Source organism: Ictalurus punctatus, chromosome 29 (assembly GCF_001660625.3).
Source record: "Ictalurus punctatus breed USDA103 chromosome 29, Coco_2.0, whole genome shotgun sequence".
NCBI lineage: Eukaryota > Metazoa > Chordata > Actinopteri > Siluriformes > Ictaluridae > Ictalurus > Ictalurus punctatus.
Window position 1 is genome coordinate 15,935,419 of NC_030444.2, and position 19,501 is coordinate 15,954,919.

Consider the following 19,501-nt stretch of genomic DNA (forward strand, 5'->3'; position numbering starts at 1 on the left):
AGAGACTTATAAGTGTTGAAATGCAGATATTTGCCCCATTGCCTGCTGAATGTCATTAACTTCAATATATTAATTACTGAAATCGAAACATCAGAGAAGAGATAAGAATCAGACATGACCAGTATGTATACCCTCTTACAGAAAGACACAAATTGGACTGTTATTGGTTTTTTATGTTGTCTTATATGACAAAAGAACTATTCATGGGGCAAAATTAGTTTGAGTAGAAGATTAAAATGGATCATAACTGGTAGCAATAATAAGTAAACATACCTGATTACGGATACTTTGAGCTTTTGCTGTAAAATTTGGAGAGCTGATATTGGCCAGTGCTGGATAAAAGGTTTCATTGATGCTAAAGGCCAAGTTGAATACTGCAGCCGGTACAGAAGTGTTTGTTGAAGTGGTGTTTGTTGTGGAGTTTGTTGAAGTGTTTGTTGAAGTGGAGTTTGTTGAAGAGGTGTTTGTCACTATTAATTGAGAGGTTAAATAGGAATTAGAATACTTACATGTACAAAATGTTATTAAAGTGCAGTATCAGTGAAAGTGAATACTGACCAGGAACCCGGGTGACATTTATAGAAGTTGGAATAATGTTCAAGCTTGAGTTGGTGCTGGTCGCATTAACAAGGGCGTCTTGTAGTGTGGAGTTAGTTGGGATGGTGCCATTGGCACTAAATTCAAGAGTGGAATTTGTCACAATCGAACCATTCCTAAAACACAACCATAGTTAAATACAGCATGAAATTCTGAATCTCAAAAGTAAAGATAAGCAATTACTTAGAGCAAAGTTTTCATATATCATTTCTCACCTGAAACTATGAATTACCATCCGGAGGAAGTTACTGAAGAGTCTTCTGTAAATTGGTTCAAGCTGAAAAATATAATTCATGAATGAAATCAGTTTCCATAACCACTGACCTCATATACATTGGCTGTTTGTTTTGTCACAGGCCTAGATATAGTTAAAGTTAATGAGTAAATCATATGGAGAGACTTATAAGTGTTGAAATGCAGATATTTGCCCCATTGCCTGGTGAATGTCATTAACTTCAATATATTAATTACTGAAATTGAAACATCAGACAAGAGATAAGAATCAGACATGACCAGTATGTATACCCTCTTACCAGAAAGACACAAATGGGACTGTTATTGGTTCTTTATGTTGTCTTATATGACAAAAGAACTATTCATGGGGCAAAATTAGTTTGAGTAGAAGATTAAAATGGATCATAACTGGTAGCAATAATAAGTAAACATACCTGATTACGGATACTTTGAGCTTTTGCTGTAAAATTTGGAGAGCTGATATTGGCCAGTGCTGGATAAAAGGTTTCATTGATGCTAAAGGCCAAGTTGAATACTGCAGCCGGTACAGAAGTGTTTGTTGAAGTGGTGTTTGTTGAAGTGGTGTTTGTTGTGGAGTTTGTTGAAGTGTTTGTTGAAGTGGTGTTTGTTGAAGAGGTGTTTGTCACTATTAATTGAGAGGTTAAATAGGAATTAGAATACTTACATGTACAAAATGTTATTAAAGTGCAGTATCAGTGAAAGTGAATACTGACCAGGAACCCGGGTGACATTTATAGAAGTTGGAATAATGTTCAAGCTTGAGTTGGTGCTGGTCGCATTAACAAGGGCGTCTTGTAGTGTGGAGTTAGTTGGGATGGTGCCATTGGCACTAAATTCAAGAGTGGAATTTGTCACAATCGAACCATTCCTAAAACACAACCATAGTTAAATACAGCATGAAATTCTGAATCTCAAAAGTAAAGATAAGCAATTACTTAGAGCAAAGTTTTCATATATCATTTCTCACCTGAAGCTATGAATTACCATCCGGAGGAAGTTACTGAAGAGTCTTCTGTAAATTGGTTCAAGCTGAAAAATATAATTCATGAATGAAATCAGTTTCCATAACCACTGACCTCATATACATTGGCTGTTTGTTTTGTCACAGGCCTAGATATAGTTAAAGTTAATGAGTAAATCATATGGAGAGACTTATAAGTGTTGAAATGCAGATATTTGCCCCATTGCCTGGTGAATGTCATTAACTTCAATATATTAATTACTGAAATCGAAACATCAGACAAGAGATAAGAATCAGACATGACCAGTATGTATACCCTCTTACAGAAAGACACAAATTGGACTGTTATTGGTTTTTTATGTTGTCTTATATGACAAAAGAACTATTCATGGGGCAAAATTAGTTTGAGTAGAAGATTAAAATGGATCATAACTGGTAGCAATAATAAGTAAACATACCTGATTACGGATACTTTGAGCTTTTGCTGTAAAATTTGGAGAGCTGATATTGGCCAGTGCTGGATAAAAGGTTTCATTGATGCTAAAGGCCAAGTTGAATGCTGCAGCCGGTACAGAAGTGTTTGTTGAAGTGTTTGTTGAAGTGGTGTTTGTTGTGGAGTTTGTTGAAGTGTTTGTTGAAGTGGAGTTTGTTGAAGTGTTTGTTGAAGAGGTGTTTGTCACTATTAATTGAGAGGTTAAATAGGAATTAGAATACTTACATGTACAAAATGTTATTAAAGTGCAGTATCAGTGAAAGTGAATACTGACCAGGAACCCGGGTGACATTTATAGAAGTTGGAATAATGTTCAAGCTTGAGTTGGTGCTGGTCGCATTAACAAGGGCGTCTTGTAGTGTGGAGTTAGTTGGGATGGTGCCATTGGCGGTAAATTCAAGAGTGGAATTTGTCACAATCGAACCATTCCTAAAACACAACCATAGTTAAATACAGCATGAAATTCTGAATCTCAAAAGTAAAGATAAACAATTACTTAGAGCAAAGTTTTCATATATCATTTCTCACCTGAAACTATGAATTACCATCCGGAGGAAGTTACTGAAGAGTCTTCTGTAAATTGGTTCAAGCTGAAAAATATAATTCAATAAAGAATTCAGTTTCCATAACCACTGACCTCATATACATTGGCTGTTTGTTTTGTCACAGGCCTAGATATAGTTAAAGTTAATGAGTAAATCATATGGAGAGACTTATAAGTGTTGAAATGCAGATATTTGCCCCATTGCCTGGTGAATGTCATTATTAACTTCACAATACTAATGACTGAAATCGAAAAAATCACACAAGAGATAAGAATCAGACATGAGCAGTATGTATACCCTCTTACAGAAAGACACAAATTGGACTGTTATTGGTTTTTTATGTTGTCTTATATGACAAAAGAACTATTCATGGGGCAAAATTAGTTTGAGTAGAAGATTAAAATGGATCATAACTGGTAGCAATAATAAGTAAACATACCTGATTACGGATACTTTGAGCTTTTGCTGTAAAATTTGGAGAGCTGGTATTGGCCAGTGCTGGATAAAAGGTTTCATTGATGCTAAAGGCCAAGTTGAATACTGCAGCCGGTACAGAAGTGTTTGTTGAAGTGGTGTTTGTTGTGGAGTTTGTTGAAGTGTTTGTTGAAGTGGAGTTTGTTGAAGAGGTGTTTGTCACTATTAATTGAGAGGTTAAATAGGAATTAGAATACTTACATGTACAAAATGTTATTAAAGTGCAGTATCAGTGAAAGTGAATACTGACCAGGAACCCGGGTGACATTTATAGAAGTTGGAATAATGTTCAAGCTTGAGTTGGTGCTGGTCGCATTAACAAGGGCGTCTTGTAGTGTGGAGTTAGTTGGGATGGTGCCATTGGCGGTAAATTCAAGAGTGGAATTTGTCACAATCGAACCATTCCTAAAACACAACCATAGTTAAATACAGCATGAAATTCTGAATCTCAAAAGTAAAGATAAGCAATTACTTAGAGCAAAGTTTTCATATATCATTTCTCACCTGAAACTATGAATTACCATCCGGAGGAAGTTACTGAAGAGTCTTCTGTAAATTGGTTCAAGCTGAAAAATATAATTCATGAATGAAATCAGTTTCCATAACCACTGACCTCATATACATTGGCTGTTTGTTTTGTCACAGGCCTAGATATAGTTAAAGTTAATGAGTAAATCATATGGAGAGACTTATAAGTGTTGAAATGCAGATATTTGCCCCATTGCCTGGTGAATGTCATTAACTTCAATATATTAATTACTGAAATCGAAACATCAGACAAGAGATAAGAATCAGACATGACCAGTATGTATACCCTCTTACAGAAAGACACAAATTGGACTGTTATTGGTTTTTTATGTTGTCTTATATGACAAAAGAACTATTCATGGGGCAAAATTAGTTTGAGTAGAAGATTAAAATGGATCATAACTGGTAGCAATAATAAGTAAACATACCTGATTACGGATACTTTGAGCTTTTGCTGTAAAATTTGGAGAGCTGATATTGGCCAGTGCTGGATAAAAGGTTTCATTGATGCTAAAGGCCAAGTTGAATGCTGCAGCCGGTACAGAAGTGTTTGTTGAAGTGTTTGTTGAAGTGGTGTTTGTTGTGGAGTTTGTTGAAGTGTTTGTTGAAGTGGAGTTTGTTGAAGTGTTTGTTGAAGAGGTGTTTGTCACTATTAATTGAGAGGTTAAATAGGAATTAGAATACTTACATGTACAAAATGTTATTAAAGTGCAGTATCAGTGAAAGTGAATACTGACCAGGAACCCGGGTGACATTTATAGAAGTTGGAATAATGTTCAAGCTTGAGTTGGTGCTAGTCGCATTAACAAGGGCGTCTTGTAGTGTGGAGTTAGTTGGGATGGTGCCATTGGCGGTAAATTCAAGAGTGGAATTTGTCACAATCGAACCATTCCTAAAACACAACCATAGTTAAATACAGCATGAAATTCTGAATCTCAAAAGTAAAGATAAACAATTACTTAGAGCAAAGTTTTCATATATCATTTCTCACCTGAAACTATGAATTACCATCCGGAGGAAGTTACTGAAGAGTCTTCTGTAAATTGGTTCAAGCTGAAAAATATAATTCAATAAAGAATTCAGTTTCCATAACCACTGACCTCATATACATTGGCTGTTTGTTTTGTCACAGGCCTAGATATAGTTAAAGTTAATGAGTAATTCATATGGAGAGACTTATAAGTGTTGAAATGCAGATATTTGCCCCATTGCCTGGTGAATGTCATTAACTTCAATATATTAATTACTGAAATCGAAACATCAGAGAAGAGATTAGAATCAGACATGACCAGTATGTATACCCTCTTACAGAAAGACACAAATTGGACTGTTATTGGTTTTTTATGTTGTCTTATATGACAAAAGAACTATTCATGGGGCAAAATTAGTTTGAGTAGAAGATTAAAATGGATCATAACTGGTAGCAATAATAAGTAAACATACCTGATTACGGATACTTTGAGCTTTTGCTGTAAAATTTGGAGAGCTGATATTGGCCAGTGCTGGATAAAAGGTTTCATTGATGCTAAAGGCCAAGTTGAATACTGCAGCCGGTACAGAAGTGTTTGTTGAAGTGGTGTTTGTTGAAGTGGTGTTTGTTGTGGAGTTTGTTGAAGTGTTTGTTGAAGTGGTGTTTGTTGAAGTGGAGTTTGTTGAAGTGTTTGTTGAAGAGGTGTTTGTCACTATTAATTGAGAGGTTAAATAGGAATTAGAATACTTACATGTACAAAATGTTATTAAAGTGCAGTATCAGTGAAAGTGAATACTGACCAGGAACCCGGGTGACATTTATAGAAGTTGGAATAATGTTCAAGCTTGAGTTGGTGCTGGTCGCATTAACAAGGGCGTCTTGTAGTGTGGAGTTAGTTGGGATGGTGCCATTGGCACTAAATTCAAGAGTGGAATTTGTCACAATCGAACCATTCCTAAAACACAACCATAGTTAAATACAGCATGAAATTCTGAATCTCAAAAGTAAAGATAAACAATTACTTAGAGCAAAGTTTTCATATATCATTTCTCACCTGAAACTATGAATTACCATCCGGAGGAAGTTACTGAAGAGTCTTCTGTAAATTGGTTCAAGCTGAAAAATATAATTCATGAATGAAATCAGTTTCCATAACCACTGACCTCATATACATTGGCTGTTTGTTTTGTCACAGGCCTAGATATAGTTAAAGTTAATGAGTAAATCATATGGAGAGACTTATAAGTGTTGAAATGCAGATATTTGCCCCATTGCCTGGTGAATGTCATTAACTTCAATATATTAATTACTGAAATCGAAACATCAGACAAGAGATAAGAATCAGACATGACCAGTATGTATACCCTCTTACAGAAAGACACAAATTGGACTGTTATTGGTTTTTTATGTTGTCTTATATGACAAAAGAACTATTCATGGGGCAAAATTAGTTTGAGTAGAAGATTAAAATGGATCATAACTGGTAGCAATAATAAGTAAACATACCTGATTACGGATACTTTGAGCTTTTGCTGTAAAATTTGGAGAGCTGATATTGGCCAGTGCTGGATAAAAGGTTTCATTGATGCTAAAGGCCAAGTTGAATGCTGCAGCCGGTACAGAAGTGTTTGTTGAAGTGTTTGTTGAAGTGGTGTTTGTTGTGGAGTTTGTTGAAGTGTTTGTTGAAGTGGAGTTTGTTGAAGTGTTTGTTGAAGAGGTGTTTGTTGAAGAGGTGTTTGTCACTATTAATTGAGAGGTTAAATAGGAATTAGAATACTTACATGTACAAAATGTTATTAAAGTGCAGTATCAGTGAAAGTGAATACTGACCAGGAACCCGGGTGACATTTATAGAAGTTGGAATAATGTTCAAGCTTGAGTTGGTGCTGGTCGCATTAACAAGGGCGTCTTGTAGTGTGGAGTTAGTTGGGATGGTGCCATTGGCACTAAATTCAAGAGTGGAATTTGTCACAATCGAACCATTCCTAAAACACAACCATAGTTAAATACAGCATGAAATTCTGAATCTCAAAAGTAAAGATAAGCAATTACTTAGAGCAAAGTTTTCATATATCATTTCTCACCTGAAACTATGAATTACCATCCGGAGGAAGTTACTGAAGAGTCTTCTGTAAATTGGTTCAAGCTGAAAAATATAATTCATGAATGAAATCAGTTTCCATAACCACTGACCTCATATACATTGGCTGTTTGTTTTGTCACAGGCCTAGATATAGTTAAAGTTAATGAGTAAATCATATGGAGAGACTTATAAGTGTTGAAATGCAGATATTTGCCCCATTGCCTGGTGAATGTCATTAACTTCAATATATTAATTACTGAAATCGAAACATCAGACAAGAGATAAGAATCAGACATGAGCAGTATGTATACCCTCTTACAGAAAGACACAAATTGGACTGTTATTGGTTTTTTATGTTGTCTTATATGACAAAAGAACTATTCATGGGGCAAAATTAGTTTGAGTAGAAGATTAAAATGGATCATAACTGGTAGCAATAATAAGTAAACATACCTGATTACGGATACTTTGAGCTTTTGCTGTAAAATTTGGAGAGCTGATATTGGCCAGTGCTGGATAAAAGGTTTCATTGATGCTAAAGGCCAAGTTGAATGCTGCAGCCGGTACAGAAGTGTTTGTTGAAGTGTTTGTTGAAGTGGTGTTTGTTGTGGAGTTTGTTGAAGAGGTGTTTGTCACTATTAATTGAGAGGTTAAATAGGAATTAGAATACTTACATGTACAAAATGTTATTAAAGTGCAGTATCAGTGAAAGTGAATACTGACCAGGAACCCGGGTGACATTTATAGAAGTTGGAATAATGTTCAAGCTTGAGTTGGTGCTGGTCGCATTAACAAGGGCGTCTTGTAGTGTGGAGTTAGTTGGGATGGTTCCATTGGCGGTAAATTCAAGAGTGGAATTTGTCACAATCGAACCATTCCTAAAACACAACCATAGTTAAATACAGCATGAAATTCTGAATCTCAAAAGTAAAGATAAACAATTACTTAGAGCAAAGTTTTCATATATCATTTCTCACCTGAAACTATGAATTACCATCCGGAGGAAGTTACTGAAGAGTCTTCTGTAAATTGGTTCAAGCTGAAAAATATAATTCAATAAAGAATTCAGTTTCCATAACCACTGACCTCATATACATTGGCTGTTTGTTTTGTCACAGGCCTAGATATAGTTAAAGTTAATGAGTAAATCATATGGAGAGACTTATAAGTGTTGAAATGCAGATATTTGCCCCATTGCCTGGTGAATGTCATTAACTTCAATATATTAATTACTGAAATCGAAACATCAGACAAGAGATAAGAATCAGACATGACCAGTATGTATACCCTCTTACAGAAAGACACAAATTGGACTGTTATTGGTTTTTTATGTTGTCTTATATGACAAAAGAACTATTCATGGGGCAAAATTAGTTTGAGTAGAAGATTAAAATGGATCATAACTGGTAGCAATAATAAGTAAACATACCTGATTACGGATACTTTGAGCTTTTGCTGTAAAATTTGGAGAGCTGATATTGGCCAGTGCTGGATAAAAGGTTTCATTGATGCTAAAGGCCAAGTTGAATGATGCAGCCGGTACAGAAGTGTTTGTTGAAGTGACGTTTGTTGAAGTTGTGTTTGCTGAAGTGTTATTTGTTGAAGTGGTGTTTGTTGAAGACGTGTTTGTAGACGTGCTCAGGGTTGAAGACGTGTTTGTTGAAGAAGTATTCAGTGCAGTCTGATTACTTGAAGTGTCTGCCATAGCACTTGCAGCTGTAACACAGAAAAGATAACTCCTGATTGCAAATGTACAGCAAGCATATTAAAAATATCAAGCACATTTTATAAGCCATTTTGTTTGGTTGCATCTTAGTAGTGTTGAATCTTGTCAAAGCGTTCTCACAGAGTTTTCCTGAAGTTGACAGACATAAGATGCAACAAATTAACCAAAACAAAATATAGACACCTCTAGTTCACAAGCCAAATAATTGCACCCAGAAAATAATTAACATAGCAGGCACAGGGTTGAGACAAATCTGAAACATATCTAAAATAAATAACATGCACCAAAGCAGCTATGATTACAAGTGAAGTCCCTCGCAATCCAACCAATCAGAGGGGAATGGAGTTGGAGGAATCATAGCAAAAAGTCTGATACCAAGAGTTTTGGCAAAGGAAAAAATCAAACAAATCTCAAAACATGACATTTAAAAGGCTACAAGCCAGCGCCATGTTTGAAATAAGGTTACAACCACCTCAGAACAAACTCTTCTGAAAAACTTTAAAATGATAAATATGTAAATTAAGCAATTTTAAACAAAACAGATAAGCTGAACAAGCTTCCATGGGCTACACAGCTCATATTAAGCATTGGTCATAACTTTAGCTACCAACAGATATCCACTCATGAAACTAACAGTGTCTCTGATTTATTAAAATGCAAAATGAGAAGACTTACCAATCAGGCAAGACATAGCCAGTACCAGCCTCCACTCCATTGTGTTGTTTATAACCTAAAATGAAAAAAGGAAAATACATTTATAAAAAATAAAAAATTAAACATAGAGCGTCGTCCATCAGCTGTTACTAATCTGTGTCTTCTGTGTAGGAGTTCACAACAGAAACCAGTTCAATGTAATCACTTATGAACACTGAAGTTACACACTGGATCAGACCGACAGACAGACAGATACAGTGCTCTCCATTAATATTGGCACCCTTGGTAAATATGAGCAAAAAAGATGGTGAAAAATTGTTGAAACTTTTGATCTTTTGTTAAAAAAAATTCACAAAAATACTCTGCTCTCATGGATATCAAACAATTGCAAACACAACACAGGTTTATCAAAAAAAAAAATCTTTGTTAAATATAGGTGTGCAACAATTATTGGCACCCTTTTAGTCAGTACTTTGTGCTAACTCCCTTTGCCAAGATAACAGCTCTGAGTCTTCTCCTATAACGCCTGATGAGGTTGGAGAATACATGGTGAGGGATCTGAGAGCGTTCCTCCATACAGAACCTCTCCACATCCTTCACATTTTGAGGTCCATGCTGGTGGACTCTCCTCTTCAGTTCACCCCACAGGTTTTCTATGGGGTTCAGGTCAGGGGACTGGGATGGTCATGGAAGGACCTTGATTTTGTGGTAAGTAAACCATTTTTGTGTTGATTTTGATGTATATTTTGGATCATTGTCCTGCTGGAAGATCCAACCACAGGTTTTCTGTTGATATTTGTCCATGATGCCATGTATCATAACAAAATGTCCAGGTCCTCTGTCAGAAAAACAGCCCAAAACATTAAAGATCCTCCTCCATATTTAACCGTGGGCATGAGGGACTTTTCCATACGGCTACCTCTCTGTGTGCTCCAAAACCACCTCTGTGTTTATTACCAAAAAGCTCTATTTTGGTTTCATCTGACCATAGAACCCGATCCCATTTGAAGTTCCAGTAGTGTCTGGCAAACTGAAGACGCACAAGTTTGTTTTTGGATGAGAGTAGAGGCTTTTTTCTTGAAACCCTTCTAAACAATTTGTGGTAATGTCGGTGACTTCAGATTGTGGATTTGGAGACGTTCTGACCCCAAGACACGACTAACTTCTGCAATTCTCCAGCTTACAAAGGTGCCAATATTAATGGAGGGCACTGTACATAGATAGATTTATCTATTTATATATAATCAAACTTATATAATATACAGGTTTTGGGAGTAATGGAATACATGTAATGGAGATACGTGATCACTATACAAAAACTGGTGACTGTAATCCATTACAGTTACGTAAAAAAAACAAAGTAATCAGATTACAGGTAATGGGAATACTATCAGGATTATATATTTTTTTATTTTAAACTAAAGAAATGAATCTTTTGAAGAACACAATATAAACAGCTGAATGATTATAGTTCTGGTTCTCTCTCGCCAGTCGTGACTCACATGAGCAACCTCCTGGTGCGTGCGCAAATAAATTCTGTGCAAAGTTAATTTGGTAGAAATGAACACAAATGAAATGTCTTTGTTAGGGTGACCGTACGTCCTCTTTTTCCCGGACCTCTTTTCAGGCCTTAAAAAAAGTGTCTAAATTTGAGAAAATGTCTGGGACTTAGTTTGATTATGATGTGCTTATGATCTAATACTGCATCATGTGTGCGCATGTTTGCATTGCTGTAACCCCTCTCTGTAATTCCCGTGTCTCTGTAATTCGACCGATTGGTCGATTATAAAAGGCTCTCAGCAACTATCAGCCAAATTCCTGCCTCTCAACCGTTACCCTTCTCTCAGCGAACCCATGAAGGTGAAGCGCTGGTGTATTCGGCGTCAAACAGTTACTTGACGATAGCAGCAAATGTCAGCTCTCCTGAGTCGAAACAACACCCATAACCATATAAAGTCATTTTTAATGTTATCACATGGTCATTCTAATGTGTAAATGATGGTAGAAGGTACACTCGTGCCATCTGATATTTTATTTTATTCCATGGACATTCAAAAGAATTTAGGAAAAACTGTAAAACCTGGGCAGAGTGAATTTTATTGATATATATTTATGTGATGCTAGTAGTGTGTCTTTTCCAGTTTATTGAAGTCTGCGTTCATAGTAACACTGTTTGGAACGCTATTAAGACACCCCCGACCCCACCCCACCCCAAAATAATGCAGTTTTATTTTTACTGCTAGAGGGCCTAAAGTTGCATTTTGTACCTTTAAGTGTAGATGTGATTGAACAGGGTTTGCCGTAATCAGGCCTGGGTGCGTCTAGTCCAGCTGAACCCCATTATCAATGCAGTTTTATAGATTTGTAGAATTAATAACCAACGGGATAAATACATTTTCACACAGGCCCAGTTGGTACTGGATCTTAAATAAATAACATGATCATTTAAATACTGTATTTTGTGTTTACTCAGGTTGCCTTTGTTTTATTTTAGATTTTGTTTTAATTTCTGAAAAAAAATTAGTATGAGATGTACACAAAAACAGAAGAAATCAGGATGGGGCAAATACTTTTTCACAGCACTGTATATACTTGCATAATTAAAACGATTGTCTAATATGATAAAAAAAAAATTATTCTATATACAGTGAGTGAATTCTTATATCTTAAAATATAAATTGTCTCTCAGAGACTGATGCACTTTTCCATCTTTCAGTCTGGAGAATGTACATAATGTGAGTAAGGAGAAAATAAAGTAATTACTCACCTGTGTCTACAGGTAGCAGATGTGGAGAGTTCTCAGTCCAGTGCCAGTGTTCAAGTGTAAAACACAGAGCAGGTAAATGGACTATGTAACTAAAGGTGTAACAATACATGTAACATAATCATGCCACACCCATGATGTGAAATGCGTCTGGGAGCGAATCACAGCTTGGCTGCTCATCTACACTGACAACTTTAAAAACAACATAACTAACAAATGACGTTTCCTGCCTTTTGGTTGAATTATTTATAGCAGGATCAGGAAACATGAAATAAAATATAGAAAGTGATAGTAACTTATATGATGTTATAATAATAATAAGAAGAAGAAGAGGAAGAAGAAGAAGAAGAGGAGGAGGAAGAGGAGGAGGAAGAGGAAGAAGTATTATAATTAGAATGAGAATAATAATAAATTACAGCAAGTGGAAAATATCATGAATATAGTCAAATATAGTATTTCCTCTTATAAGACTACAATAAACCAAATATTATTAAACACACAAATGAATAATATATTATTAATTTCAAGCGTTATACTTTCTTATTCCATTGCAGATAATTTTGCTTCTTTCTAGAAATAAATGCTAAAATTTTGCTAAATTATCTGCCAGTAGAACAAGAATATTTTCAAGAAAATTCAAGGTTTTTCCACTTGCTAAGATTAAGATAAGAAGCTAACCTTTGCGTTGAATAATAACAACAGTAAAATTGGGTTATTAATAGTAAATTGTAATTAATAATAGATCCCCGGTGCATTTTATATTTTTCTTTTATTTAAATATATCAATGAAAACTGATAGCACAATTAATATTGCGTTAATTTTATACTATTATCACCCAATAATGATATTCAGTTAACAGTATCTGAATGGAACTGAAAGGAACGTAAATTTTGGAGCCACCCAGTGGCAGCAGGTTAGTCCATCTTAATGCAACTATAGAAGCACACGGCCTTTCTAATTTTCTTCACTGTGACGATAAGGACACTGTAGACACCCCGAGTCTAGAGATTGTGGAGAAGTTCAAGAAGACAATGTCAAATAGAGACACAACACTTGTCTAGAAAAACATGCTAGATGGCTTTAGACTTAGACATGAGCAGATTATGAACGCTGCTCCTCACTTGCGCAGTTAGAAGACATGTTACACAGCCAGAATGATAACTGAGGCAGATAATTGAGTTTCCATGCTTGCAATTTAGCATTAGCAAAAAAAAAATTGATAAAAGACTTAATTCTCCCGAACTGCTAGCCTAGAAGAATGACTGGAAAACACACATTTCCACCATTTCAGGTTTAAGGAGTGTACAGGGTGGAGTAATAGTATTATCAGCTGTACAGTTAGGGAGTGCTTCAGAGCAGACGTACCAGTGCTGCACGTGTACTCGAGATTTCTGCTGTTTCTGTTGCGATGTGATGTTGGGTAAAGGCTTCTGTGTGACGCAGGTGATGCGAGAGTCGACATTTGGTAAAACACTGCACCAGCAAAGTCTTCAGACCAGTTTTTGCTGTAATGCTATTTGTTGGGTTTAAGCACAAGCATGGATTTTAATAATCCCCCTTAATATTATGTAGGCATATGTAATCATTTTAGGTCAAAAGTTGAACGCACTCTACATTAATTGATTTTATTTCACGTACTACCCGTTCCTTATGTACTGTAAAAGTTGTGAGATATTACTGTGTATTTTCAGATTGGAATGACTCTGGAGTACAGATGCATTCCCTTTATCCTCTCAAGGTAGACGCGTGCAAACAGCCTCTACCTCTGATGGGAAGATGCTGATGGCTACTGCCATGTTCAGCTGGATCTTATGTGCCTCCGGATCCTACCAGCATGTTTTTGGGAGGTTGGAGGAAACAGTAACCTGAGTTCAGAATCAAACTATGGAATGTTACCTTGTAGCCTGTATGGACTAAGCTTTAATTCTACCACAAGTAAATTTAAGAACTTAGTACATACATTAAAATTGCCTCCAGCAATTTACAAAATGCCTTCAGCAGCATATATTAGTGAGCAGCACAATCAGCTGGTCCTCAGTGCCATACAGTATATTAGTCAGCAATGCTATCTATACAGCAACCTTTAATCGAATGTACAGTGAATTCATTTCATTTCTTTTATATTTATTTGTTTATTCTGCAGACAATACAGTACATATAGTAAAGTAATAACGAGAGCTCCTCGTAAATGAATAGGAAAATGTTACTTTTTTCAGATATCTTACTTTAGGAACCAAACGTTTTGGCCATGAGTAAGATAACGTTTTATTTAATTTTGTTATTTTATATTTAATTTAACATGGGCATTAACATGAAGTTGGTCTCTCTTTCATAACAGCCTCCACTCTTCTGGGAAGGTTTTCCACTAGATTTTGGAGGGTGACTGTAGGGATTTGTGTTCATTCAGTCACAAGAGCATTAGTGAGGTCAGGCACTGATGTCGGCCACGGAGGCCTGAGGTGCAGTCGGCCTTCAGTGTTCAGTGGGGTTGAGGTCAGGGCTCTGTGCAGGCTGCTCAAGTTCTTTTGGCATGGCAATCCATGAAGCTCACTTTGTACACAGGGCCACTGTCATGCTGGAGTTTTGGATTCTACAGTTTTTCATTCTACAGTAGGGGTGAGCAATCTTGTCCAGAAAGGGCTGGTGTGGGTGCAGGTTTTAATTCCAACCAAACAGAAACCACACCTAGTGGTCTATTAAAAGCGAAGATAAACTTATTAAACAGGTGTCGTGGCTCTTTCTCGATTGCACCCACAATGGCCCTTTTCACAGCACACAATTCTATACAATTTTGTGCGTCCAATTTTGTGGCAACAGTTTCAGGAAAAAACACACATGGTTGTGATTGTCATTAAATGATTAAATTATATGCATGAAGTATAAAGAATTGTGCAAAGCTTTATTTCATACGATGTTTATAATCATTGTACACAGATTTAAAGAAGTTATATGTAGGTTTGTGTATGCAGATAAGTGTTGTGAAATTATACTGTACAGTACAACATTAATTTATACTGTTAACTTTAAAATGGTTTTAAAAAATCTCCAATGGATTTAAATATAAGTGAAAGAAAGACAGTAGGACTGTCAGAATGTGGGGAAATTTTCAGGCAAATCAGAACCCTCATTAAGTCTCCAGTTTCAACAATTCAAAATATTAGTACATGTGAAGATAGCTGTGTTTATAAGAATGAATCATTTCCCCCATATTCCCTTTATCCCTTATATATATTCTGTGATAAAAGGGAATTCCCCATATTCCCTTTATGTTTTTTAAGTTGTGTTTGTCACTATTAATTGAGAGGTTGTAGTGTGGAGTTAGCTGGGATGGTGCATTGGCAGTAAATTCAAGAGTGGAATTTGTGACGGTTGAACCACTCCTAAAACACAACCATAGTTTAATACAGACTGGCATTATGAATCATCAAAGGTAAAGAAAAACAATTACTCAGAGCAATGTTTCCATACATTATTTCTCACCTGAAACCATTAATTACCATCCGGATGAAGTTTCGAAGATTCATCTATAAACTGGTTCAAGCTGAAAAAATAATTTATTAATCAATGAATTTGTTCATAAACACTGACCTCGATTACGTTGGCTGTTTGTTTTGTCACTTTTAGGATCAGACAGGGTTAAAAAAATATATTTAAATAATGCATGGAGATGTATAAATGCTCAGATTCATGTATAATTGTGCCACATGGTGTGCTACTTGTAATTAACTCCAAGTTTCAAAAAACTTACTGAAATTTGAAAAAACAGACAAGAGGGTAAAAGTCAGACATGTCCAGAACATATACTGTTTTTACAGAAAGCCACACTGAGAAACATCATGCCAGAAACACCACCACCACAATGGTGAGAAGAAGGAGAGCTTGCCATCTGCCTGGGGTATCCACGCCTAAGCAAGAGAACTAAAGGTCAGTGCAATGCCCACTATCTGTCCCACTATACATGTACAAAATGTTATTAATATCACTGAAAGTGTACACTCACTAAAACCCCGGGTGAAACTGACAGAATTTGGAATAATGTTCAAGCTTGAGTTGGCGGTAGTCGCATTAACAAGGGCGTCTTGTACTGTGGAGTTAGTTGGAATCAGGGTTGAAGATGTGTTTGTTGAAGTTGTATTTGTTAAAGGTGTATTCACGGAACTTCACGGAAGTGTACAGCATGCATATTAATAACAGCAAGCACATTTAAAAGCCACAGTTTATTTGGTTACTCCTCAGTGGTGCTGAATGTTGTCAGTAATATGAGAACCCTCCAGAGTTTTCCTGAAGTTGACCATTAATACACAACCCAGCAAGCACACTATGATCTGATGACATCGCCAGTGAGTCTCTTTTCGTCAGCGTGATATTACTTTTTGACAACATTGTGACCAAGTCTTGGTAAAATTCCATGTTTTTCATAATCTTGGCTAACGGTTCAGAAACGTTGTGGCCACGTCCTTGAAAAACGTCACTAGTTAGTCCCATTGAGAACGATGTGTAGACGTGGTACTCTGGTATCCACATAGCTTTCTGTCATTTTCTGTCATTTTATCTTTGTTGAGATGCCATTTGGATATAATATGGGAAATGTACTAACTGTATCAAACATTTTACTAAAGTAAATGAATGGACGTCTGAATTTTATTGTCCTTTGATATTATTTGTCGTTCATCAATGGCAAATATCTGCCAGCAAAAGGACAATTTACAACAACTACCAACACATCTGATTGGTAAATGGTGATTATTCATAATATTATATCTTTTTGAATGAAAGACATTTTTAAACAAAGGCATGAGACTTCTCTTTTGAATTTTAAACTGTTAGCAGCGCGCAGCAGTTTCCAAGGACAGAAGGATGCTGAGGAAAAGATCAGCGCTATAAATCTATCTTTATTCACAAATTTTGCCCATGTACTGTAACGGTTAAAGTCATGCTAGGTGTGGAATGTGTTGTATTTTTATATGAGTTTTGGAGGAAGTAATCCATCCTGGTCAGTCCTACTGTATACCTGGCAGATCAATGTTTGATAACATCTATATAATTAGAGATTTATTTGATGTCTCTAAAATATTGGGTGTAGATATTGGTTTGAGTTCCATAGATCAGGAAAAAGCGTTTGAAGATGTAGAAAATGATTACTTCTGGAAAACTTTTCAGCCGGGATATCCAAGAGGCCTACAGCAACATTAAAAGAATTGCTCTGAGCCAGAGCCTCTTGCAGACTCTTCACCCTCATATCATCTGGCAGAAGGTACAGGAGCGTCCGTGCCATCACCAGCAGAATCCGCAACAGTTTCTTCACTGCTTCTTCCTAACACTCACCTGGGCTAGTCGATCACGTAACCCAATAAGACTCATTACCACTGCACACCTCTCACATATACAGAGCGCATTATTATACATTATATACAGTTGTATGTAGGTAATGAGGTCTGATAGCACACATGCTAAATTTGTAATGGAAAAGAAATCACAAAAGAACGCCATGAATCATCAGAATCACCTTCAAATCCACCGTTCAGCGGAGTTTTCACAATTGCTCCTGCCTTCTCCAACTCCACAAAATATGGCAGAAGCAGCCAGAGATGGTTTGCACAAGGGCATTAACTATCCTCAGAACACTGGGTGTGAGGCAGGGATACACCCTGGATGGGATGTCATACACCTAGAGGAAGGAACCATCATTTAAACTGGCGGAAGATGTAAAACTCAGACAGCAGCCCAAGCTCAGGATTGTACCAGGGACCCTGAAGCTGTGAGGCAGTGATTATACCCACTGTTCCACTGAGCCGCACTTATTCTCTGATAATCTCTATTATATCCATCCTATCATAGCTTATCCTGCAGGACCAGTTTTTGTTGAAGATCACGCTGAGATTGAATGTTTCTCTGAAAGATCTGAAAAAGGCAATAATGTACTTCCCTACCGACATTTTCACGAGGTTTTTCCCGTCTTCACATTCTTGCATGACCTGTTTGAAGGTGTGGCTGCTGTGAAGATTATTCTGGGATAACAGAAGGCATAACAAAAGATTTCTCTCTAGCTCTGTGACAATATTGCACTGAATCATTAAACACTATTCTCATCTTAAAAGGTTTAGTCCACTGTTATCTTTGTACAATGAGAGCTGATATAAAACAGAACGTTAGCAGAGATGCACGAACAAATGAAGCCTTTCTACTTGTCAGTACCAAGAGTTTTTGAGCTGCAAATGCATTTTTCAAATGTCTCTTTTCAACACAAAACCATTTTAGGCACGTCACAAAACAGGTAAGAGTCACAACCCTTACCTAGAGTCACAACCCTTACCTGTTTTGTGACGTGCCTAAAATGGTTTTGCGTTGAAAAGAGACATTTGAAAAATGCATTTGCTTGGATAGAATCTACCTTTAGATTTAAAAGATGTAAACATATTACTTCCTGCTCGTGCAGCCAAGTGGTTTAAAAAGTCATTTTCAGAAATGCTCGAGCTGTGTGGTGAGATTTCTCTCCAGAAACACACTGACACACTACAGTGAAAATAGAGTGTGTGGTCGAATGGTTCACATAAAAATATTACATTTCTCATCAAAACTTATGATGAATCTAATTTAAACAAGATTTTAATTACCAGATTGTGTAAAATATAAAGTGAGCTTACTCTTGTAATTAGAAACTTGTTTAAATTAGGTTTATCCTACGTGTTGTTGAGAAACGGAATATTTTATATAAAACATACATAATATTTTTTTCTTAAATCGTACCGACCGCACATTCCACCTGTTTTCAGGCTCCACAATGTTTAATGTGCTCTGCTGCTTGTTGTAAAAGGGTTCTGAGAGAGGTTCACAGCTCCGCGGGCCAAGCACAAGCAGATCATGGGCTTCAGTACAAGAAACAGCACCGTTGGGCTAATCTGGGTTAATCTGGATTAATCTGGGTTTATTTTTATTTTTCTATGTGCTCTCATGTTTAGCCACTGCTGTATTTCATAGATAAGATTTTATTTTATTTCCCTGTGGTGTGTTTGTAACTGGTATCCTAATTTGGTATATTTTATACTTTACTTTGGATTGTATAAGGAATCAAGAGGTATTGTTATTAAATTTATTTTATTTTATTTTTTTCTAAGGTTAATTTTGTACAATTCAAGAAAGACAAAGCCGTATTTTGTTTAATGTACTTTAATGTATTTTGTTTAATGTACTTTAATGTATTTTGTTTAATGTTTTATCAAAGCTCCACAGACCGCTGATTTTCTTTAAGAGTAGACAGAAAATAAAACCCCAGAAAAAGAGTGTAAGATTTCACACCCGGCTACACTAGATTTTAAGACTCAGAATAGTGTGTGTGTGTGTGTGTGTGTGTGAGAGAGAGAGAGAGAGAGAGAGAGAGAGAGAGAGAGAGAGAGGGGGGGGGGGGGGGGGAGAGGGAGGGAGAGAGAAAGGGAGAGAGAGAGAGAGAGAG

At 36.4% G+C, this 19,501-nt stretch overlaps 1 long non-coding RNA gene across 1 annotated transcript; it reads right to left on the reverse strand.

Moving 5' to 3' along the window:
- Positions 1-8,341: 8,341 nt before the first annotated feature.
- Positions 8,342-12,145, reverse strand: LOC108260628 (uncharacterized). Its single transcript, XR_001811199.3, has 3 exons — positions 12,054-12,145; positions 9,308-9,362; positions 8,342-8,622 (listed from the first exon to the last, which is right to left on the reverse strand). It is a non-coding gene; the product is annotated as an uncharacterized LOC108260628 (long non-coding RNA).
- Between the last annotated feature and the right edge of the window lie 7,356 nt (positions 12,146-19,501).